Raw genomic sequence first — 25,803 nt, forward strand, 5'->3', positions numbered from 1 at the left:
TCTTTTGGGACTGGCTTTTTTCACTCGGCATAATGCCCTTGAGATCCATCCCAGTTGCTATGTCTATCAATACTTTGCCCCTTTTGTTGTTGAATAGTATTCTATTGTATGGATGTACCACAGTTTATCTATTCACCTTTAACGTACATTTAGGTTATATTCAGTTTGGAATTATTATAAATAAAGCAGCTATAAATATTTGTATACAGATTTTTGTGTGAACATAAATTTTCATTTCTTTAAGGTAAATACAGTCCATATTCTAATTTTGTCAGTTGATCTAAACTGTTCTTTATAGCATTTTCCTCTCACATTTTCATTTTTGGACAACAGTTTCTTCATTCAGGAGTTAATAATTGCCTCCTAGCCCTGAGCCCTCTCTTGTAGAGCTGCCTTTCCTATTTAAATCTGAAGTTGTTGCTTTCAACATTTGTTTCACTGCTAATACCCAGGAACTTCTTTTCCTTATAGTCATGTGTGGGACGTTCCTTTTTTTTTTTTTTGAATCATGTCTGTTTCTTTTTGGCTTATACCTTTTTTACAGTATACTTCCTAAGAAAGGATTTTTAATTGTAAAAAGTGTGAATATTTTACACATCAGAAAATATCTTCATTCTGTACTCTCACTTGATTGATCTTCTGGTTAAAGTCTAACTTGAAAAGAATTTTCCCTTCACATTTTGTATACGTACGTTACTTTATTGTCTTTTAACTTCAACCTTTTTAGTTTATGAGTCATTCTGATTCCTAAATCCTTTGTATGAGACCACCCTGTGTCTGCTTTTAAATTCTTCTCCCTGTTTCGGTGTCATAAAATTTCACAGTGATATCTTTTAATTAAGGACTTTTGGAGCCAGCACTGATGGTCTAGTGGTTAAAATTCAATGTTCTCACTGCTCTGGTGGCCCGGGTTCATTTCCCGGTCACAGAACCACACCACCTGTCTGTCAGTTGCTATGCTGTGGTGGTGGCTCACATAGAAGAACTTACAACTAGGATATACAACTATGCACTGAAGCTTTGGGGAGGAAAGGAAAAAAGAGGAAGATTGCCAACAGATGTTAGTTCAGGGTCAATCTTTCCCTGAAAAAAAAAAATCATTGTGCTGACACTTAATGGGCCCTTACAATCGGAGTCTAATGTCTTCATGTTTTAGGAAATTTTCTTATGTGCTCTTGTATTATTTTTGCTTATTTTTTCTTTCAGGAACTCCCATTGGTTAGATATCAAACCTCCTAAAAATGGTCCTCTTATTTGCTAATCATTTCTTTCCTTTTTTCTATCTGAGTTCTTGTTTGACTTTCTTGAAAGTGTCCTTGATTTTTAGACATCAATTTTTAAATTTTAGGAACACTATAAAAATTTTCAAAAGCTCTTTCTTGTTCTCTGATTTCTTCTTATTTTTAATAATATCTGTTATTTTCTTCAGTGGACGTAATATTTGGTCTTATCTCAGGATATTAATTGTAAGATTCTGAAATTTTCTTTTGTTTCCTACATTGCCTTGGTCTCTTGATTCTCTTCTTAGTTTTGTGTCATTTCTTATCCTATATTGTATATGGTGGTTTGGGTCAAATATCTGGTAATCTGTGTCTCCCTGTTCATTTTGAAGTGTGAAGAAACAAACAGCAAGTCTTCAACATATGTGTGGTGCTTGTCAAAAGGGGGCAGCTCTGCAGTGAAAATCAGCTTTCCTTCACCGAGATATCCCCAAATAAGTGTATCTATGGTTTTAATTTTTGTGGTTAACCTGGACCTGTATGGTTTTTCCAGTGAGCAACACCCCTAGTCTCTTACGTCAGGGCAGCATCTGGCTGTCAGTGTCCTGGTTCTGGCAGAAAGAAGACAAGAGTCTCACTGTTCAATTACACCTCCTTTAATCACTCCCTCCTCTTCTCTTTATTTTATTTTATTTTTTTCTGCTTTATCTCCCCAAACCCTCCCTGTACACAGTTGTATATCTTAGTTGCAGATCCTTCTAGTTGTGGGATGACCTCCTCTTCTTTTTAAAATCGCATTCCTCCCTCTCAACCTCTGCTGGGACTCCAGACTTTGGGGAGAGGGATGGTGGTGGTGAGGGCCTCTAGTCCCCTAGGAGTGGAGTAAAAGAAATAGAAGTCCAACCATTTGTTTTATACAGTATTTTAATGCCTGTTCTCAGTCCTGACCCTCACCCATCCTCAGTGTATTTGATGCCTCTGAGTCTTGAGCCTTCTGTGTTTGAAACCAGCTTATTCTCAATGGTATATCTGAAGCTTTCTTAATTTGCTGTCAGTTTCCTGACCTTCCTCTGCCCTCCAAAATTTTGTTGAAATTTCTTGCCCAATATGTTTTCCATTGTTTTGTTCACTTTCTTTTTAAAATTTATTTACTGTCACTTTAAAGTTGTTTAGGAGGGGAAAAAGATAAATGTTTGTAGTCAATCTGCCATGTTAAACTTGATATATAGTTATGTCACTGGCACTGTGACTCCTTATACTATGGTGATTATATTTACCTCTTGGTTCTGTTTCTAGGAGAGTCAGAAGAACATTTTCCATTCATCTCTAAATGCTTTGTTTTCACAATCCCCAGTGTTCCTCAAAACAATTAGCCAGCAAGTAAGATAAAGCCAGCCTCCTAATTTCTACCGTTTGTTTCCTAGTTCATGTTTCTATCCTTATTTTCACTTGTCTCTTTTTTCCTTTTCTATTTTTTCTCCTGCAATATTATGTAATGTTTCTGTTAAAAAAAATCTCATATCAAATTTGGAAAAAGGTAAACGGATAAACAATGGAAAATAAAGAAATGAAGACAGCTAGATAAATCTTTGGTACTGGTTGAAAGTGGTTTGGATTAAGACAAAGACTAACGTAGTTATAACTTCCATCTTGAGTCAATTAATGCAAATTTTCTTTTCTTCTCCTCCTCCTCCTTCTTTTAGCAATTGACATTTGAAATTGTTACGAAGCACAGCAGGGTTTACTATTGTGGTTAGAGCTGAGAGGTAAAAATCCTATGGGTTTGACTTCTCTGTACTTACACTGAGATCTTGAGGAGAACCCTTTATTCAAAGAAGACTAATTCTCTTATGTGGAAAATGGGCACTCATTATACATTAAGGATAGTTTAGATATTCATCAAAATTTATAGATGATTATTACACATTCTAGTCATACGTCTGAATGAATAAGTAGTGTGTTAGGTTGAAAGTTATTCCCTTATCTTATAAAGATTTTATTAGTATATTGTTTTTGGTAGTGCCAGTGAGTATTGAAAACTAACTCATCCCGTGTTTAAGAACCCCCACAAAATAGTCCTTCAGATTAGAAATATAAATTGTTTTATACCACTCTTCTGTCTAAAAATCCTCCAATGGCTCCTCAAGTTACCTAGAATAAAATTCAAACTCTATACAAAAGCCCTTCTTCTTTTGCTTCATTCACCTCTTTTTTCTTTGTATATATGCTCTAGCCATGCTGGCCTTCCCTCTCTTCCTCAAATTTCCCAGGTTTGTTTTTGCTTTAGAGTCCTCATACCAGGTGCTCCCTCTGACCAGAATGCAGTTCTCCTTGATTTCATGTGGCTGCCTCAGTCTAGTCATTCAGATTGTACCTGAAACGCTTCCTTCAGAGTGTCTGTCCCTGGACTACATATTTAAAATAGCCTCACTGTCCACTGTTACTCTCCATTTCACCACCCAATTTTAATTCTTTGCAAAGCAGTTGTTATCTGATATTTTTGTGTTTGTTTCTTCTTTCCTCTCTTTGTTTTTTTGTGGTTGGTCTTTCTAGTCATGAAAAAGCAAGATTTTTGCCAGTCTATCCTACTTTAGTGTTCTCCAGTATCTGCAAAATGCCTGGTATTTATTAGACATCCAATAAACGTAGATTAAAGAAATACAAAAAATGTAAAACAGAGTAATTGGTAAGTCAACCTAGGTGTAATTACTAAAGGAAATTGCTAAAAGTGGAATCACTGAAATATTACTAGAATTAACAGACATGCGTGTCTCTAAGGGGATAGGTGAGAGGGATCTAGGATTTTTTAAAACATGAAATAAAATAACAAATTTCATGCTTTTTACAATATGCTGAACACACACCATCCTGAAAACTTGCAAAGTGTTAAGATCCTAGTTTCACGGGCAGGTGAAATGTAATAGATTTTAGTTGCTTGCAACTCATTTCACATCTTCACATGTGATTTGGCACTTGCTTCTTAAATTCAAAATAATGTAAAAATAATTCAACCATTACATAGTAAAAACTAGGACAGCTTGGAGATAAAGTTGGTCATATGTGTTTCATTGAGTTTAGAAAGATTTCCTAGAATTATCCTCACAGTCCTGCAAGATTACACACCATTCTTAACAGTCATTGTGTGGGAACAGGTGAAGACTTATTTCACTAACGCATCATTGAAGAAAACAAGACATGCTATTCTGGAGGGAAAAAAATGCTATTTTGGTTCAGAGATGATTTGAACAAGGATGACCCAGATGTTATTTAGACATTGTAGTCACTGACCATTTGGGGAGGCATTTCTAGAGAACACCAATGAGTAATATTTTTGCAAGTTAATCTTGAAGAACTTGTCTAAGAAATCTAAAAGTGTATATTGCATTAGTTATTTAGAACTCTCCTTGGTTTCTTAGTAGAGTTGGGCTGTGTTTTACAGAATATCACTATTTAAAAGATAAGGTGGATAAGAATAAGGAATCATTCGGTTTCTGTGTTCCATCTCCTCTTCAGTCAATCATTCCAACACACATTCCCACACACTGATTCTCACTAACTGATCAAAATAAAACTTTTAAAAAATTGATTGTTTTAAAATATTTCTATCAAGAGAGTAAGCTAACTGCTGGTGCAAAAAAGGTAGACTAGTTATTGAAATAAGCAGCTCTCAAATGTCAGAATCTTACTTCACTCAAGATTTATTGTTTGCCCACGTCACACAGTTTATTGCAGTCTAGCCTCTCTCCTCAAGGTGGTGACTCAGAGGCCCAGCCTCTCCCTCCATCTTGTGGTGCTTCTTCAACACGTGGCCTTCAAGTTTGCCTCAGGAGTAGAAAGAGAGTGAAGGACTGCATGGAGATTTAAGGGACCAGGCATAGAAAAGGTGCACATTCTGTCAACCACAGCTGAATCACATGGCCCCACTAACTTCAAGGAGGTGGGAAATACAGTGCCCAGGAGAAGGAGGCAGAGAAAATGGGTTTGGTAAGAAAATAGCAGTATCCTATCCTCACTCTTTAATCAGGTCAAAGTATTAATACCCACACCATGGCAGCTATGCAGGTGGGCTACTCAGATGTCCTCCAAGGAGATCTGATGTAGGGAGCATAGTTGATTGACAGCCCCAGCTGTTACATCTTTGAATCAACCATCACAGGTAACGCTTTCCTGAAGCTGCTATGACTCAATGACTCAGCTTGCTGGGGACATAAGAACCAGACCATTTATGTTCCGCATGAGAGTCTTTCAAGAGCAACTTATGCTTTGAGTCTGTGCATTGGCCTGGCTAAGACTTTCTTAGAACTACATGCATTCAGAGGCTGGTCCTAACCAATCCTTTCTTCCTTCTCTCCTTTCACAAGTGTTAAACATATATAGTAGTCTGAAGCCTCTTCTTGTCCACCTCTACTCTCACTTTTATCCTTCACAAAGTCACCGAAATAAATCTCTAGCATGTCTAATCCTGTCTTGATGCTTCCATATGGGAGGACCTGAACTGGCACAAATAGTACTAAGATTGATTCAGGAAATCAGGCAGGAAGATGAGTTTTGAGAATGGCTCACTCCTTAACTGGCTGACAAACAGGACCTTGTCCTCAGTGGAATGTGCAGCATGGGTAATCCCTGGCACAAGATGGTGGCCTAATTGCTGAAGATTTCGGCAGCAGTGCTCTGAGAAAATGTCCTGGTGTAGAGGAATGACCTTGCTGGTGCAATGATTTTGGTATTTGAAAGACACTTGAAGGGCAACTCCTTCAAGGACAATGGAGTTGTCTGGTTACTACTAGGTTGTACTGACACGTTACAAAGAGAAAATGAGAAACTGAAGGTAGTTAACAGATAGTTAAACAGTTTGGTAGCTTACGAAAAGCCCCTTTTCTCTTGCAGAGGAAGAGCAGACAGGCGCGATGCATTAGTCAATTCAGGCTGCCATAAGAAAATACTAAAGAGTAAGTAGCTTAAACAATACAAATTTATTTTCTCATAGTTCTGAAGATTAGAAGTCCAAAAGCAAGGCGTCAGCATGGTTGGTGTATGGTGAGAACTCTCTTCCCGGCTTGCAGATGGCCACCTTCTTGCTCTGTCCTCACATGGCCTTTCTTTGGTGCGTATACATGAAGTGAGAGAGCTCTGGTATCTCTTCTTATAAAGACATCAGGCCTGTTGGGTTAGGACTCCACCCTTATGACCTTGTGTAACCTTAATTCCTTCCTCCAAAGCCTTATCTCCAAATATAGTCACATTGGGGATTGGAGTGTCAACATGTGAATTTGGGGAGGAATAATTCAGTTCACAACAGGTGAAAAGAAGACATGGGATTTGGTAGAGTCACAAAACTCAGGACATGCCAAATGGTCAGTCAACACAGGTCTGTTATGACAAGATAGGGCCTTCTTAGGGAAAACTTGGTAAGGATTATGGTCACAAATTTTAATGTGTGGAGGGTTTTTCCCCACACATCCAAGCAATCATCTGACGTGAGCTGGATGTCCTACACTTCAACTCAATTCTGACACTATCTACCTGGAGACAGCATCAGACAGCATTCCACAAGACTTCCTCCCCACCCCACCTCTAGCAAGCCCAAGTTATGACCAACTAACTACAGATTAGAGGTTCCAATGACCTTCCTCCCCTCCTTGGGTTTGATTAACTTGGTAGAGTGGCCCACAGAACTCAGAGAAACATTTTGGTTACTAGATTACTGGTTAAGTATAGACGGATATAACTCAGGAACAGCCAGATGAAAGAGATGCATAGGACAAGGTATGGAGAAAGGTCTTGCATCTTCCATGCATTCTCCCCCGCAAATTGCCATGTGTTCACTAACCCAGAGGCTCTGGACCCATCCTTTTTTTTTTTTTTTTGAGGAAAATTAACCCTGAGCTAACTACTGCCAATCCTCCTCTTTTTGATGAGGAAAACTGGCCCTGAGCGAATATCTATGTCCCTCTCCCTCCACTTTATACATGGGACGCCTACCACAGCATGGCTTTTGCCAAGCAGTGCCATGTCCACACCTGGGATCCCAACCAGTGAACGCTGGGCTGCCGAGAAGCGAACATAAGAACTTAACCGCTGTGCCACCGGGTGGGCCCCACGACCCATCCTTTTGGATTTTTATAGAGGCTTCATTACATAGGCATGATTGATTAACTCATTAGCCGTTGGTAATTAAACTTAACCTTCAGCCATTCTCCTCACCCTGGAGGTCAGGGAAGTGGGACTGAAATTTCCAACCTTCTAATCACATGGTTGGTTCTCCTGGAAACCAGCCCCTACCTTTAGGTACTTTCCAAAAGTCACATCATTCACATAACAAAAATACCTTTTCTGCTCTCATCACTTAGGAAATTTCAAGGGTTTTAGGAGCTCTGTGCCAGAAATGAGATGAAGACCAAATGTATATTTCTTTCCTTTTTTTTTTTTTTTAAGATTGGCACCTGAGCTAACATCTGTTGCCAATCTTTTTATTGTTTCTTCTTCCCTCCAAAGCCCCTAAGTACATAGCTGTATATTCTTGGTTGTAGGTCCCTCTGGTTGTGCTATGTGGGACACTGCCTCAACATGGGTTGATGAGCAGTGCCATGCCTGCACCCAGGATCCGAACTGGCAAAACCCTGGGCCACTGAAGCGGAGTACGCAAACTTAACCACTCAGCCATGGGGCTGGCCCTGAAGTATCTATTTCTCATGACAAATCACACTATCACACTTGGGAACCTGAAACATAGGTTGGATGGATGTTCCTGATGATTTGGGTTGTGTAGATCTCTCTGAACTCCCAGAGGTCTCAGACATGGCTTACCTTTCCCTGAAGAACTCTGTAGAAAGACACTGCAAAGGCATCTCCCCAGCAATGCAATACACATCCTCTAAAGGAGCTGTCCCATCTCCTCTCCTAGCTACTGGTCTGATAATAAGGGTTAAATCTCAGTATAGCCCAGCTGGGGACATGCTGCGTCTCATAGGGAGGATGGAGAGTATATATCAAGAGAGAGCCAAGAATTAGCTTGCCTATTTGATTGAGTCACAGAGCTCTACAAACTTGAGAACAAGTCCCTGGGATTAAGCTTTAAGGTTGTTTGATTACCCTTCTGAGGAATGCCAAACTATTTTCCCATCAGCTAAACCATCTGGCTTTCCCACCATCAATGTACAAGGGCTCTAATTTCTCCACATCTTTGTCAACACTTGCTATTATCTGTCTACTTTATTACAGCCTTCCTAATGCGTGTGAAGGGATATGTCATTGTGGTTTTGATTTGCATTTCTCCAATAATTAATAATGTTGAGCATCTTTTCATGTTTTTATTGGCTATTTTTATATCTTTCAAAAATGTCTACTTAAATCCTTTGCTCATTTTAAAATTGAATTGTATTTTTATTGTTGAGTTGTAAGAGTTCCTAATATATTCTGTATCTTAGACTTTTATCAGATATATGATTTGCAAATATTTTCTCCCAGTCTGTGGATTGTCTTTTGATTTTCTTGGTAGTGTCCTTGAAACACAAAAGTTTTTTAAAATTTTGAGGAGGCCAATTTATCTATTTTTTCTTGGTCGTGGTCTTTAATCCATGCTGAATTAATTTTATCTATTTTGTGAGGTAGGGATTCAACTTTATTTTTTTGCATATGGATATTCAGTTACCCAGCACCGTTTGTTGAAAGGGACTCGTTTCTTTCCACTGAATCATACTGGCACCCTTCTCAACTTGCCGTGATTATTACTGAGGAGAATAGTGAGCTTAGACTTAATCTGTTTATTATTGGTCATATTATCAAGGTTTTCTACTGTCACTAAATTTTTTGTCTGTTAATAAAATTGCTATAGTTTTTAGTCTTAGTTCCATATTTAAATAGATTTAAACTGCCCACAAAAACTTTTACCCCAGCTTCTCCAATTCTAGAGTCCTCTGTGTTGTATCATATTTCTCTTAGCTGAGTTTTTCCTCAAGTAGTGGCCTCTCTGCCTCCAGGAAGGACACATGGCTTTAGTTCCCTTGAGCATTTAGGTTACATAATGTTTATCTGTTCCTTTTAATTTGAATGGCAACTTGGCCATGCATATATTATTGCAGAAGTTGGCGAATTTTTCTGTAAAGAGATAGATAGCAAATATTTTCAGCTTTTTAAGCTTTACAATCTCTGTTGCACCTACTCAGCTCTGCTACCGTGCAAAGGCCAGGACAGACAATTGTAAACAAGTGCATATGGTTGTGTTTCAACAAAAATTTCCTATCAAAACATGTGGTGACCAGATTTGGCCTACGGATTGTGGTAAATTGACCCATATTATTGGATTACAGTCTCCCTTATAACTTTGTGGACTTGTTTGTTCAGCGAATACTTGCTGAGTACAACCTATATGCTAACTCTTCTAAGCACTCAGGACACATCGCTGGACAAGACAAAGAAAGGCCTCTGCCCTAATAAACGAACAAAACATATGTATCCAAAAACTAAAAAGAGAGAAAGAAAGGAAGCAAGGAAGAAAATAAGAGGTCATGGGGGAAATGATATAGGGAAATAAGATGGTAGGACGGGCAACATTTGATAGGGTGGCCAGCAAATACTTTACAGAGGTGATAGTGAGAAAGTCTTAATTATGTGAAGATCTGGGGAAAATTTTCCAGTAATGAGACAAAGCAAGTTTAAAGTCCCTGTGGTGTGATTGAGAAAAGAGAGAAATGCAGTGTAACTGAAGAAATTGATTGACAGGTATAGAGTGCTAAGACTTGAGGTGGGAGAGGGAAGTGTGAAAATTGTAAAGCATTTGTATTTCATTCTAAATGCACAGGAGGCCACTGGAGAGTTTTTAAGTATGGAAATTGCATTATGTGATTTACTTTTTAAAAAGATCCCTCTGGTCCTATTTGGAGAGATTTCAGTGGGAAACAATATCAGAAGGGAGTATTTAGAATGCTATTGCTGTAATTCGGGAAAGAATTGTTGGGGCTCAGATTAGGTAGATGGCAGAGGCTTTGATGAGAAGTGTATTAATAAAAGATATGTTTGGAAGTAGAGCCAGTAGGACTCATTGGTGGACTGGATTAAATGGGTAAAGGAGAGAATAAATAATGACTGCTTGGTTTTTGGTAACAGAAATTTGATGGTGCCTCTTTTGAGATTGGGAAGACTGGAAGAGTGACAGTCTTTTCAAGAGTCGAGGATTATACCTGTATGTGCCTATTTGATGGGCAAAAGATTTGAATACATGAAGACGGCAGTGAAATATACAAGTCTGGAATTTAGGATGAAGTCAAGAATGGAGATAAAAAAATTGGAGGTTAAAAAGGTGTGATAAAAGGTCATGGAGAAGAGAAGAGAGCTCAGGAATGAACACTGGGCTGTCCCAACATTTACGGCAAAGTTAGGTAAGAAGATGGTAGTTGGGCCACTACAGATGGAGGAGGCAGAGTAGAAAGAGGAGGATTAATTAGAAATGAAAAAAGTGAAGGCACTTTTGTGAAGTATGAGGAAGACAAGGAGAGTATAGTGTCCTAGAAGGTAAGAAAAGAGGATTTTAAGAAAGAGGTAAACAGACAAGTAAAGAAAGAATATGGTAATGATTTCTTATCGACTCTTTCCAATGGAATTGGCACTAGGTCATGGCTACATATAGTACTTTCTGATTATATACTTTCCCCTAGCTAGTAGAGAAAAGGGGGCTAGTCTGGCCAGAGAGATTACATGGAACTAGGGAAGGAACAGAAGGTTTCTCATGTGAAATGTGGGATATTAAAACCTGAGGAGCCAGCAGAGCTGAAACCAGAGCCAGAAACTAGAGTCTGAGAAGTCAGAAGGGGGCATCTGGATGGTTACCAAAGAGAAGATGCCAGAATCAGATATCAAAGCTGGGTTAAGGAGCCAAGAAGGCAGAAACTACAAAGACTAGAACAAGCACAAGCAAGTTCAGGATAGGTGGGAGGTGTCTGGAACTTCTTCGCAGATTGAGATCTTTCTTTCTTTCTTTCTTCTTTTTTTTTTTTTTTTTTTTAATGAATCAGCCCAGGTGTAGCAGCACTGGGTCAGGCTCAGAGGAGTAACAGATTTCAGTTCTACAATCTAGCTCTCTTCTCCAGTCGGAGCGGACTAAGGCTTCTCATGGATTGCTGGATAGAAAGCCCTGACGTATTCTGGTGGATCTTGGTGAAAAGTGGTAATTTGAGAGGTAGAAAATGATTCCCCATAATCAGGGCTGGACTCACGTATATAAACTTGCACAGTTGCACAGGACCCTGTGCTTACAAGGGCCCCATGCTTGATTTAACGCTCTGCTGTCACGATCTTGAAATGTGAATATTTTTTTGCCGGAGGACCCACATCTTTAGTTTGCACTGGGTGTTGCAAAATATGTAGCCAGTCCTGCCCATAAGTGCTTTTCTGGCTACATATTTCATTTTTTTTTTTTTGACTATGGGGTCAATTTGAGTGGGTGTTCTTTCTCCCACATGATTGGGTTAATGTTCTCCATCTGGCTATAGGTTTGTATCTAAAGATTAGCAGATAGGAAAATATAAAAGCCAAAGAATTTGAACAATGCTTTCCAGAATAGGTCTTAAACTGGGAGCCATACTAGAGCTCAGGTGTCTGGATGGCACGTGGAAGAAGGAGATTTCCTTGGTGAACAGTGTAGTGGTGGCTAGAACAGACAGGAGACAAAGTGGAGGACGAAGGCAGCATGTCGGTGAGTGGTCCACCACCACCCAGATGACCGCAAGTCACGGAGGAGAGGCAAATTCCTGTCAAAGTTGATTATGGTGATGTCCTGGGAGCAAGCAAGTGACAGTAAGAAGTTTTATTAGCCCTTTTGCTTTTGCAGCCATCCTTGGCCAGGTTGGCCGGCAGCAATAGTATTCGGTAAATATTACATTGGGAAGATGGAGAATATAAGGCTATCACTTCTACTCTTTGCTTTGCCTCTTACAAAACTAAGCTTTAGCCAGGTGGTTTATGCAGTCCGACTCATAAAAGATTTGAGAGTTGAAGCATTTAAAAAATATTCCCAATTACTCATTAGGGTTTAAATGTGTCTGTCTTTGCCCCAGGAGTCAAGGCTGCCATCATGAGATTGTGTAACACGTAATAGCACCTGACCTTCATGTCTATAATGACCAGAAACTCCTGCTTCCTCATGAGGCAGGTGTCCATGACTGATCCGGAAGACGCAGCCCAGGGTGTGCTTCCACCAGCGTGGAGGCAGGATGGCCTCCATGCTCACGTTGGAGCAATTAGTTTCTTCTTTGATGTCCTGAGCTGGATCAGAGTAGATTAAAATGAAGGTGAAGCAGACAGGGATGCCAATGCTAAAATGTTTTGTTCTGGGATAAATATTCAATAAATCCCTTTCTTTTCTAAAGAATCTGTGAGTGACATGGGAAATTGAGCGCTCAAGGTGCGCAGTTAGGGAAGATCCTGGAGCCACTGGACATCCTTGAGTATTTGGGGCCTTTAAATTCAGAACTACTAGTACCTTGTCTGGAGATGCATCCTTCAGGGGCTGCAGGCAGTGCTGATGGCAAAGCTCAGAGAAGAAATGCAGCTTGTGCGTCCTTCAGGTGATGATGGTGTCATGGATCTCTAGTAAAGACACATGGGGGACCAGGGAAAATGTGGAAAACCCTTGATCGACAGGCATCATGGCCCCCAAGTCCAGCTTCATGAGGGTAGCTATTTGGGGCACAGGTCCTTCTGAAGATTGGTGCTGACAGCAGAGGCCTGAGTTTATCATAGAAAGTGTTCTATGGAATCACTAGGCTCTTCTTACTCCTCACGACTAAGGGATAGCGTGCTGTGGGATTCAGGACGACGTCCTGCCGGATTCTGTTGAGCATTAAACCACAAGGATTTTCTCCAGTTTACATAGTGGTGTTTGTGCTGGGTACCTGCACTTGAAGTGCCTGCCCTGCCAGAGAATAGACACAGCAGCCCTGCCTATCAGTGAGCCCCTCTGTACTATCAGCTAGAAGAAGGGACAGGCAGCTGGAGGCAGTGCATGCATCTCCACATTGAGCTTCTAGACTCTTTTTAACCCACTGAGCCCTGAGTCCTTCCCTAAATCAGGCCTACCCGACCCAAGCCATTGAAAACCATTTATGAGCTGAAAATGCCATGTGCCTATCAACCTCACTCCCTGATAGTTAGCTGTGTCCCCCAAGGCTGCCACACACTTTGAATTCTGGCAATTTTTTGAAGTTCCCTTGGAGACCTCTCCCTTTTTTTTTTTTTTTTGGAGGAAGATTAGCCCTGACCTAACATCCATGCCCATCTTCCTCTGTTTTATATGTGGGACACCTGCCCGTGGCTTGATAAGTGTGCGTAGATCCATCCCCGGGATCCGAACCGGCAAACCCTGAGCCATGGAAGCAGAACATGTGGACTTAACTGCTGTGCCACCAGGCCAGCCCTGACCTCTCCTTTTTTATGAGAAGGTGTCCTGTCAACCATCCGAGGCTCTGAGGAGGGTCTCACTGACATAAGCCATCTATGCTACTTTATCTTCCATGAGCAAGTGGATCTCTAAAAGTCATACTAAAACATCTTTATCTCTAAATAAAATAAAGCCCACGGTGGCTAGGAATATGCTTAAGCTTTGTCTCATAAATTAGTTCTGATTCTTTGAGATTCTATGGGGTGCTTCTGGAGGAGCTATATGTGTTTTGTGAAATAAGTACTTTCACATTCCAAGTCGCTCTCACTAACATGAGTTCTAAGAACTGTATTTGAAATTTCATTTCATGGTCAATTCGGCAAGTAATGAATAATTCAGGGAAGAACTGGAGTGCATAACTTGGGCCGTGGGAGACATGGATATGTTTTATACCCCTTAATTTATACTTATTTGTAGAGATGGGTGAATAATCCTAATTCTCTTCAGGGATAGAGCCACTGTATAATCTGCCAAAATCCATGGGTTGCTATGGATACAGTGGAGCCTGTGGTCCCCAGGCTTTGCCCACTGGGGATCCCAGGATGGGCTGCCGCAAAGGTCTCTCCCATTTTTGTCCCTTGATAGAGGATCTGTGCCACGGCTGATGCTTGGGCTCTCCTCCCAGCCTACCTCCACCCAGAGGGGGACAGGTTGCCTTGAGAATGAATGGCGTCCTAGTCCAGGCCTTTAATCATGTGAAGTGGTGTGCCTCTCTGTATTTGGAGAACTGGGCTGCATGCTTATTGAAAAACCTTCAAGATGTGCAATCCATCATGAAACACTTGTAAAAATGCTGAGAGACCTCTCACTATTTCTTTTATAAGTGTATTCATTTACTATCACAACTGTAAGGAATAAATTACTTCAGGGCTTAAAACAACACAAACTTGTCCTCTTAGAAATTTGGAGGCCAGAAGCTCAAAATCAGTTTCACTGAGCTAAAGCAAAGGCGCCAGCAGGACTGTTTCCTTCTAGAGGGTGTATGGGAGAATCCATTTACTTGACTTTTCCAGCTTCTAGAGCTGCCTGTATTCCTTGGCTGTGGCCACTTCTTTCTTCAAAGCCAGCAATGTAGCACGTTCAAATCTCTTTCTGTTCCTTGCTTCTGTCATCACATTGCTGTCTGTCTCACTCTGACAACTCCTACATCCCTTTTATGAGGACCCTTGTGATTACATTGGGCTCATTTAGATAATCCAGAATAATCTTCCCCTCTCAAGATTCTTAATTTGATCATATGTGCAAAGTCTCTTTTGCCATGACAGTAATATTCACAGGGCCCAGGGATTAGGATGTGTCATGTCTGGTGGAGGGCATTATTTAACCTACTACAATACAGCGTAAATGTTGAGGCATGAAGCTGGTGGCCTTGTTTGTGGTATGGCTTTATTCAAAGTCTTTTACAAATTATTTCAGGAAAAGTTCTTATTTTTGGTATAAATATTTTGTAAGAACATTTCAGTATAAAACTATCGTATTTTGCTATTGCCAAGCTAACAAGCAGTTTACAGTTTAATCACAGATGGTTTTGCAAACATGTGATTTGAAGCAGCCAATTACTTTGGATATATTTGGGATTTTGCTCTTCAGTGTTATGGCAGTAAGATAATTTAATATTCAATAGTTGCCATGTGCCATTTCTTAAGAGTTCTACATTAGCCCAGCTCTCATTAGAATTTTCTAATAAACACCATAAAAAGACTCTATCCTGAAATATTGTCAAATTACAATGGAGAAGTATATACACACAAAACTCATGTAAACAAGAACAGAAATTCTGAGCACCTCCCTCTCTTTCTCTTTCTTTCTCTGTCTCTCTTTCTCTCTGCGTCTGCTTCTGTTTGCGCCTGTTTATGTCTCTCTCTCTCTGTTTCTTGGAGCCCTCACTCTCAGGAAGGCCAGCTGCCACGTTGTGAGAAACCTCATGGAGAGACCCATTTGATGAGGAACTGGTACCTTCAGCCAAGAGTTAGTAAGGATCTGCCAATGGCCATGTGAGTGAGCTTGGAGGTGGATCCTCCCCCAGCTGACCTTTGAGATAATTGCAACTCTGGCAACACCTTGACTGCAGCCTCTTGAGAGGCTCTGAGACAGACCCACGCAGTTAAGCTGCTCCCAGATTCCCGACTCACAGAACTGGGGAATAATAAATGTTGTTTTCAGTCACTAATTTTGGGGGTGATTTGTTATGCAGCAATAGATAACTCATACACCAGCCATGAGCATCTTATACACTCATAAAAAAATTAATAAGTAATTCAAGACTGTACTTTCAATTAAGTATTAGATTTTGAATGCTTCATGGCTGTCAATAAAGGCAGAGTTGGGGGAAGGGGAGAGGCAAAGCTCTGTTTACTCTAAGAGTTTAAAAAGCCCGGGTATGCCTATGACACTGATAAAGTGGATGTGTTGAGAATATATTTGCCTGGAAACCTAATAGCCTCCTGGGAATGAACTCTTCCTAAGGACACTTGCTCCATTAGCCAAGCCCTAGTGTCAGAAAGAGTGAACACAGCTTGGGGCTTCACTTCACTTGGGTGTTCACTTCACTTAGATGACCACTTGGCCTGGAAAAACAGGGATGTGGAGAAGGATGCCTTGAGAAAAACAAAAATAATGTGCTTCTAGAAAGGGCTCGCCAAACTTTCTGGGAAATGGTGTCCTCACCACGGAGCAGCACTGCCTCGTGCTCCCAGGGTGTGACTCTGCCACGGAGAAGAGGGGCCTCCCTGGCTCATTGGAACAGCTAAAGTACCTTAGAGTCCAGCAGGCATCTGTGTGAAATTTCACTACCTTCCCCGCCAGTGGGGAGGGGCTCCAAGGGGGTCTCACAGACATAAGCCATCTGGGCCACCTTAGATGTCAAGGCCAGAGCAGAAAAGGAGAGACTGGGAAAGGAAACGTGAGAGCTGGGATGTCTCTGTTTATGAGCACCTAGGAGAAGGAAGCCTGGAAATTCCACAATCATGAGAGGAAACCAAAGTGGAGAAATACTATACTGCCATTATGACTTTTTTTAATCTGCAGGCTAATATGGCCTATGAAACAAGAATTATATTCTTTGGGCTTCTCTCGGTAATTAGGAATCCTATTACAGCATCTGTTTGTAGCATAGATTAATTACTACCAATGATTAGTATTAACTGCCTTGTGGTTAGTGGCAGTACTGTGTACTGTCGGAGATTATTCATAAAGCCCCAAGGCTGGGCGTGGCACTAGGAAACTGAGTTAAAAACGTTGTTGCAGGTAGTAGGAAAGGCTGTTCACTCTCCACCAGCTTTAGGGGAGAGCCTTTTGACCCTGGCTGGAACTTTCCGCTAAGGTAGTGTCAAAGAAGATAGGAATGGGAAGGAGAAAAAGAAGGGTGTTGGCTGAAACCTGCACGGCCCGTAGATAATAACAGCCATTCTTTCAGGACAGAGAATATTAAAATTGTGGGGGGATGCTTGGTGACGAGTAAACAGGTATTTTAAACCATGGAATGTCACATGACCATCAAGATTAAATTTTTAAAGCTATATCAGAATGCAGGAAAGTTCTGCTATGTGTTGGAGGGATAAAACCTTTCTGAAACAGCAATGGAAACAGGAGGTGAGAAGGACTCACTGTAAGCAAATGGTTGCCATAGTTAAATGTTTTAATAGTGGCTTAGACTGCAGCAAAAAAAAGAGTACATCACCCTAGATTCTCATAATTAATACAAACTAATAGAAGAGGAAGAATAGCAGGGCATTTTTAGCACTAAAACGGCCAAAATCCAAGGACAGGGAGCACAAATTATTGGGACAGCTATGAAATCAGCCAGCATTTCAAGGCACTTTCCTAGAAGCATCTTTGAGGGTCACCCAAACTGGCGACTGATCACAGAGCCCTTCCCTAATGTCATATGTAAAAAATATAAGGAGCTGTGGTTGGGAACCGTCAACCATTTTGTAACTCTTTCATTCATGCCATTTTTCCTTGTGGCATGTGACAACAGGAAAAGCCAAATCCTACAAGCCCAGTTCTACTTGGTGAGCCCCATTGAGTCTTGCTTTTCTGGCCCCTTAAAGATAAGGTATGGTTAATGATGTTTTTATTTCTTGGTTTTCAAACTTTTTGTCTAGAAGGGTGATGCTACTCAAATTTGGACTCAAGCTCCCTGTATTCAATCACCTTAGGGAGATGTTGAAAAAATATATATGTTCTTAAGTCCCACCTCCTCATATTCTGATTCAGTAAATTTGGGGTGTGGCTCAGGAATCCAAATTTTAAATAACGTATCCCCCTTCTCAAAGTGATGTTGGGACCATACTTTGAGAACCATAATCCCAGGATCTTTTGACTGATGAATTCTGAAGAAAGGTGGTGGGGTGAAGGCAATCACCAGAAAAGGAGAAGCAGAGCAGTGAATGTCACCAGGAACACTAATAAACTGCCTTTGAAACTGACTCATAGGCAGAACTCTATTGTTAATATTCCAGATCCCACAGTAAAGACAACAGGTAAGTTACGATTCACCCCTCCAATTATTTGTTCCCTGAAGATCCAAAAGTGAACTTTGACTTCAGAGACAAAAATAATATAGTCAATGATGTGGCTTGGAAAATCAGTTCCAGGCTAGATGTCCATTCACTGTGAGTCCCTAAGCTGTGAAGGGAGTTTTCCAGAATGCGAGAAGCTCATTAAGGGCCAGCATCAATAATGATTATGATGATAATGATAATAGCTAATGTTCTTACACACTTATTTGTCAAGTATAGACCTAAATAGTCTTACGTAATTCTTACAATAACCATATGACATCAGATGAGGAAAATTAGACTAGTTAACTTGACCAAGTTTATTTAACTACTATGTGGACAAATTGGGAATTTAATGTCAGTCTATGTGATTTCCAAGCCTGTGGGCCACATCGTTAGTTTCTCTGCCCCCCTGAGTGGGACCATGAGGGAATGGAGACGCATCTTCTAAAAGGCATTAACTTCTCACAGGAGAGGTTGATGAAGACCATGAATCAAGGTTGATTGCACTACTTCTGTCATCCGAAATCCTGGAAACTTTTTACACAGGTGGCTCCCGGCTATTTGCTGTGTGTGTCTCAGCATCTCTCAGAATCAAGCCTAGGAAAAGGCTCATTTCATTCTAATAGAAAGATTGTCCATTTCTGAGGATAGAGACCTTTCAAGGATATTGCTATGGGGAGTGTAGTAGGAGTCCCAGTTGAGCCTAAACTGAATGCACTTTTGACTCTTATCGTAGAGAACTACTAAAGGCAGATTTTTATGAGAAAGCAAGTCGCCTGGGAAGTAACTATTACAAGAGAGAAAGGAATCTGGCAGATATCCATGCCCAATAATATCATCGGTACTGGAGACGAAGAGCTGTTGTTAATATAGCATGGTGTGTATCACTCAGCTTGTCTTTCAGCCCCACAGGACTGTGGTTTGAGTGCTAGGAAGAACTAGGTAACAGTTGAAGGTGCTCTTTCATCAAAAAGGCTGAAATTACTGGGAGCTCTGTGCCCATGTAATGGAGTGTGACACATAGCCTGACTGGGAATTCTCCCCTGCTTATGCACAGAACATATAGCACAGTCCTGCTGTCACCCCGAAGGCATCCAGCATTCAGGTGGCCTCCATGGTGTCAGCAACATTGGGCACCACATAATGTTTGGCACAGCAGAGAGGTTTTGGCCCAGAAGAGCTCCTGCACAGTGCATGTTCAGTCATCATTATCAGGATTTGCGCCAGGCCTGGAAGAGGAGGGTCTTCACTGGATTTTGTAAGCCTGAAGCCTGGGTAGGAGACTTCACCCCTGAGATCCAGGGATGGAGCAAAAGAGAAAAGAAAAAATGCATCGATTGCATGGTATCTAAAAGAATTCTGTGCTTGAATCCATGTGAGATACTTTCAGAAATAGAGGAGCTTCTAAGGGACTCTAGAGATTCCAAATAGTGGGTAGAGGCAGAGCCCTAATGAAGCTGTTTTACAATTAATGGCGTGATATCCAGCTTCCCAGATGCCTCCAATATTCCTTGGCTCCTGATATTCATGTCCTTGTGTTGAACCCACGCATAGCAAATCAGTGCTGATCCATGACACAAGAGAATACTGTGGAAGTGATGGTGTGTGACTTCTAAGCTAGGTTATAAAAGGCATTGCAGCTTCCACTTTGCTTTCTTGGATTGCTCTCTCTGGGAGAAGCCAGCCTCTACATCTTAAACACGCTCAAGCTGCTCTGCAGAGAGACTCACGGAGAGGGTACCTGAGGCCTCTGGCCAAAACCCAGCATTTGCCAGCTGGGTGAGTAAGCCCCTTTGGAAGCAGATCTTCCAGCCTCAGTCAAACCTTCAGATGACTACAGCCTGCCCAACATCTGCATGCAACCTCCTGAGAGACTGAGCCAGAAGCACTCACATAATCCCCTTCCAAATTCTTAGCTCATAGAAATAGAGAGAAATGTGATGGCCATTGTTGTTTTAAGTCACTAAATTATAGAGTAATATGCTATGTAGAAAAGATAGCTAAGGAAAATAGGATCTCCATTTTTACTCCTAGGCTAGAAAGTCACGAAGAGAGAGTTTGGGTAAGACTTGAACTGCTCTATAAGTGATGGGTAAGATTTGACAGGTGCTGAGGCAATGGGGAAGCATTTCTTGAAAGAGGGATGAACACTAACAGAGGCAGAGAGGCAGAGCCCTCTGTGTCCAACAAGACAAATTTGTCCACAATGTTGACTGTACAAGAACTGAAGGATTAGGTGGAACAGACTGGCTTAGGTTCAGGTTAGGGAGAGTTTCATGGCCAATTTTAGGACCTTAGATAAGAGCCTTAAGGCACTGAAAATATGAGGCAGAAGAGTAAAAGAATAAATAATCAATTTTCCACAATATTATCTCACCTAGTGATTGGGAGTCAAATGAAACAGAGGCAGGAAAACATTGGAATGAAGAAAAGAGTTTGAATAATTTAATAATTGTACATAGTAAATCTGAATGAACTAAACAAACAGATATATTTAGAAAAACTGGGCTTATCTTTTCAAATATGGCAATTTTAGAAGACTATGCAATATTAAAAATTACTTGCAAATCTTTGATTTAGAAGATTTTCATTCATTCATTCATTCGTTAAGATATTTATTGAGTATTTATTATAGAAACTAGACACACATAAATTGATGTTTAATTTAAAAAATGCTATACAACAAATTTTTCTCTATAAAACGTTAGCAACACAGGGGCTATTATTAAATTAAATAGTTTAAATTATTTATTGTCCCCTGAATTTATAGGTACAAATTTTAAGAAAGTAAAGAAAAGTATTTCTCCTTTATAATTTCTGTCCTTCAGTAATTTTGTTGCTTGTCAGTTTCTGCTTTGAAACTGCCAGTGGAAGTCGTCAGCGGGGGAATTTTACTTTTCTCCATAAGGACAGGTACTGAATTAAATTGCAGGCCTGGCCAGATGATCCCATTTGTTGCGACTGGGGAAGGAGAGATTAATTACTTTTCTCTTTCTTCAGCTGCATCTCGTAGTCTCCCTTCTTATCTTTATCTCCTATTTTACTGTTTATCTCAAGAACTGGCATCTCTGTGGGGAAAAAACAAAATCTCAATATTTGTGTCTGTAACTAACAGTTGCCTGATTCTACAGTTCTGAATCAAAGCTAATATACACACCCCAAATATGAAATATCCTTCCACCTGACATGTAAACATTCATCTCTGTAGCTATAAACCTCATAGTTTCACTGAACTGTGAAGTAGCAATTTTTGGAAATGTAAGAAATTTCTGGAGAAAAGGATATATCTAAGGACTGCTCAGATCTAGTTAATGTTGTCATTATTCTAGTGTTTATGGCAGTAAAAAAAACCCTAAAGGCTGTGACCCACTAATGGTTATGAAATCAATTTAGAGTGTTATGACAAGGATTTTTGTTAAATGAAATAGAAGAGTATTTAATAGAAAATATCCCAAATGTGCTGCACATCAAAAAGGTAAGTGCTATTTTCTAAAAATTTTATTCCAGTTTTATGTTTGTGAGTGCGTGAGTCACAATGTAAATTTACCTCTTATCATGGATCATATTTAACATTTTTGAAAGCTATTTGGGAAGACAAATTCCAAAGTTTAAGGTTTCCCAGGATAATAATATTTTGCGGGATAACATGTTTTTCTTCTAAACCAGAAATAGTATATAATTGAAAATGGAAAGATTATATAAGCAGCTGCAAGAGATTATTTCATACTATTCTAAGTTTTTCAATGATCTGTAGTTATATACAAAATAAAAGTTTACAATTCCAGCATGGGCTCCAAAAAATGATCTAATTATTAACCTTGGGCTAGCGATATCAAAACTTCCTACACAGGTCCCTCCACTAAAAAATATAAGAAAAAAATAGTAAATATTTTCTCAAAAGATTGATGCAGAATGTGACAGAAAATGGCAAAATACTTTGTGGTTGTATCATATTTAGCAATGCTAAACAGCACGCTTCAGTCAAGTTTCTGAGAAAGTTACCTTCACTCCTGAAGCATGTTTATCTGCCAACAAATGAATTATCCATCTTTCCAGTACAGTCCAAAGGAAACTATATTTTACATGGTGTGAAGCCATTAAAAGCTATGATTCAGGATAATATCTATAAAATGAAAGTAATAATGAGGGAGAGTGCATCAAAGATGTTTGTTAGAGTAATATTTTTGTGATTTTAGTATAATAAATTTCCTCCACGACCTGTTATATTTCATTAATTACTGCATCTATAACCTTGCATCTCCATATCTGGCTACAAGGAAATTATATGCTTTGAGGTCTGCGCTCCATTCATGCCTGAGATGCTCAGATTCCTAGTCAGCCCACCCTTAGACAGGAGAGAAATAAGTGATAATATTGTCAAGCTTTCAAATTACGGTAGAATAGAAATTTAGAAAGAATTTAAGCCAATACAAATTGGCTTAAATTCAGAACCACACGGATGCCATAGTGACTGAGAATAACACCCGGATTTTGAACAGTGATTTATTAATTAACTCTTTGGTAACTTGGGTTTTTCTTACACATTTATAACCTACATTTCAAATCAAATTAATTCTATCCAACGCAGCAAGTATTTATTGATTCCCACTTAAATGGAAAGCACTGTTACTTTGCTCTTATGGTTCCTGATCTCAAGGTGTTTATAATTCTAGAAAAAGAGTTAAGCAAGCACATAATTTAGAAATCAAGGCAGACTATGGAGAGATTACCAACAAAGTACTATAGAAATGCTTATTCAAACAGAAGAAGGTGGCAGCATGGTTTCCATCAACAATAATAATGTATATCTTAGAGGGGTTATTGTGAGGATTACATAAAATAATCTACAGAGAATGATTGGGACATACTAAATCTCAATAAATCTTAGTCATTCTTATTTTCACTTCTATAGCTCTGCTATTTTTATTTTTTCCAACATGCTTCCTTTATATAAACATAATCACATTTGCTCAGTTATCTGCATTTGCTATTTTGATTATCTTGAATTCACTGGATCAGAGAATTGATCAAATCAAATATATTCATTTCCAATGTATACATACAATACCTTGTATTCTGATAATACATAAGAATGGCATGGTGGATGTTGAACCCCCCCAGTGGATTAGTGATAGCTGGTTGCTGCTGTCACCACCCCTTCCTGCACTCCATAAAACTCTCTTCAGGTTTGCCAGGATTCCTAAGAGAAGAAACTCATCTGGGAGTGAAACTAACTTCCTTGATTTCCCTAGAGACTTTATTGTCACCATCATGTTTCCTCTCTCCCCAAGTTCAGAAATTCCATTGTAAACTTGCCTAACATGTAAACCCAGTGATCCCAAAGCCTCTGTGAAGGTCTGGTTGCTTAGCTACGCAAAGGTCACATCATAGGTCATCAGAAGACTATCGGCTTTGTCTATGATACTCAGCCTAAGGGATTCTGAAGATCGCTCTTTGATTTTTTTAAACTGTTGCTACTATAGTTGAAATGTGCTTTTTTTCTTCTCGAACTCTTTTTTGGGGAGGAGGAGAGACTTTATCAGTTATTTGCACACTGACATTTTAATGTTCAGCTGCAATTATGCATTTAAGGTATGGCTATCCAAAAGTCACTCCTCCTTTTGTGGGCTGATGAATGTCATTCTCTGCTTCACAGGGAAGAAGCACTTCTAGATTTCATCTTACTAGATTGTTAGACCCTTTGACGATGCCCACCTGTTTCTTTACCTATGTTTTATATAGGGTCTAGCAAAGGTGATGCGAATCCGGGTTTCTGAACAGCTAGATGAAGTCAATGTATATATTTTCTCCTTTGGCCTCCCACGTTGCACTTCATTCAAATTCTGTGCAAGATAATAAATTTTCCTAATAAATCCTCACTTGAATTAATTCAGGAAAAATCTTGAGGACTTTCTTTCCATTACATTTTGTGATAATGCCAAAGGTTGCTGGTATCTTTCAGTCAATGACTTCCTTTGTGCATATTCAGATTATTCAATGTATGTCTTAGACAAATACTCAGATTTTTCCATCTGAAGGCAAAAAAGACATGTTCTGCACAGAAATAAGCAGGTATAGAGAGGTTTATATGGTTGCATTTTAACCATACAATTAGATTCCTTTGATGGGAAGCGCTTTAGTGCAGTGCAGTGGAGAGTACCAGAACTCAGGGCTGTGGCTTGTTCCAGCATTGCCACTCTTTAGTTGCATGCCTTTTGATAACTGTCTTAATCTCATAACCTCAGCGTTCTCATCTGGGAAATAAAGAGCTGCATCCTATGAACCCTGAGCCAGTGAGCTCTATAATTCCACAAATCTAACATGCTGCTACCAGAAAGATAAAGTAAACTGGAGAGTTCAATTTGATAATTCGGGTAAAAATATCTAGCACATACTAAAGACAAAGACAAGGTGGAGAGCTTTATTTATTCATTTATCAAATATATATTGAACACTTACTATTTCCATGGCACTGGGCTATGTGCTGCGTGTGTGTGTTTGTGTGTCTCTGTGCATGTGTGTGTGTTGAGTGTAGTAGGAATCCTAAAAAGAGGCTTAGAGTATAGCTAAGGAGGATTGGGTGTGTGCGTGAGTGACCTTCACTGACAAGGGCTCCCCAATTTTAGGAAATTAACTAGGCAACTGAGCCACAGTTCATTTTATCTTTCAAGACTGCACTTGATGTTCTGAGATAAACAACTCAATATAAAGTTACTTCAGAGTGAAATTATTTTACTGCATATCAGAACATCGCAATTTGTAGGCAAAAGGCTTGCCAAGTCCATAAGAATATGTGGGTGTACTTGTTTAAAAAACATGTGATTAGGCCAGAAAATTCTTCCCACTGGATCTGCCTTACCTGAAGACAAATGAACCAATCCCAATCCTTGACTGATAATAATAATAATTTATAAAACGGGTGGTAGGGCTGAACAGAGAGATTAGAAGAAGGTGTTAATCAAATTCACAATGGCATGTTTTACAAGAAAGCAGCAAGGAAATAAATGGTTGGTGTCTGGGACTGCTGGGTTCTGTTAGGTAATTTTTTAGCTTTGATTAATGACGCTACCAGGCAACATTTCCTAATCCCATATAGCATATTAGAAATCCATATCTTCCTTCACACAGGCTCCTCCCATTCACATTGCAAATTATTTGCAGCGTCCTCAGCCAGGCACATAAGTGGATTTTCACATCTCAAGTTTTAATTTTTCTTAAATGTTCGGTAATAGATACAAAGAAACATAAATACAACCGTTCTTGATTCAGCATAGCAGCTGAATTTGCCACAGAACCAAGCGGAAGATGCTTCTGAACATATGTGGATGATTATTGTACAGTTGATATACTAAGGTGGAAGGATGTAGAGGGAGGTATGTGGGTATAGACTTTGTTCTTTTAGGCATACATGGAACATTGAAGTCCTTTTTGGGAAGAGAGGGACATGATTAGGTTTATGTTTTAGAAACGGAATCTAGGATGAGAAAGAATGAGAAAATGATATTAAAATATGTTAGCCTCAATAATCCAAGTAAATGACCATAAGGATACGTGCTAGGGCAATGAAAGAGGGAATTGAACAGTCATGAGGACTTGGTGACTGGTTGACTATGAGGAGTGAGAGATGGTGTTGCCAGCCACCAAA

The sequence above is a fragment of the Equus asinus genome, chromosome 9 (assembly GCF_041296235.1).
Source record: "Equus asinus isolate D_3611 breed Donkey chromosome 9, EquAss-T2T_v2, whole genome shotgun sequence".
Taxonomy (NCBI): Eukaryota; Metazoa; Chordata; class Mammalia; order Perissodactyla; family Equidae; genus Equus; species Equus asinus.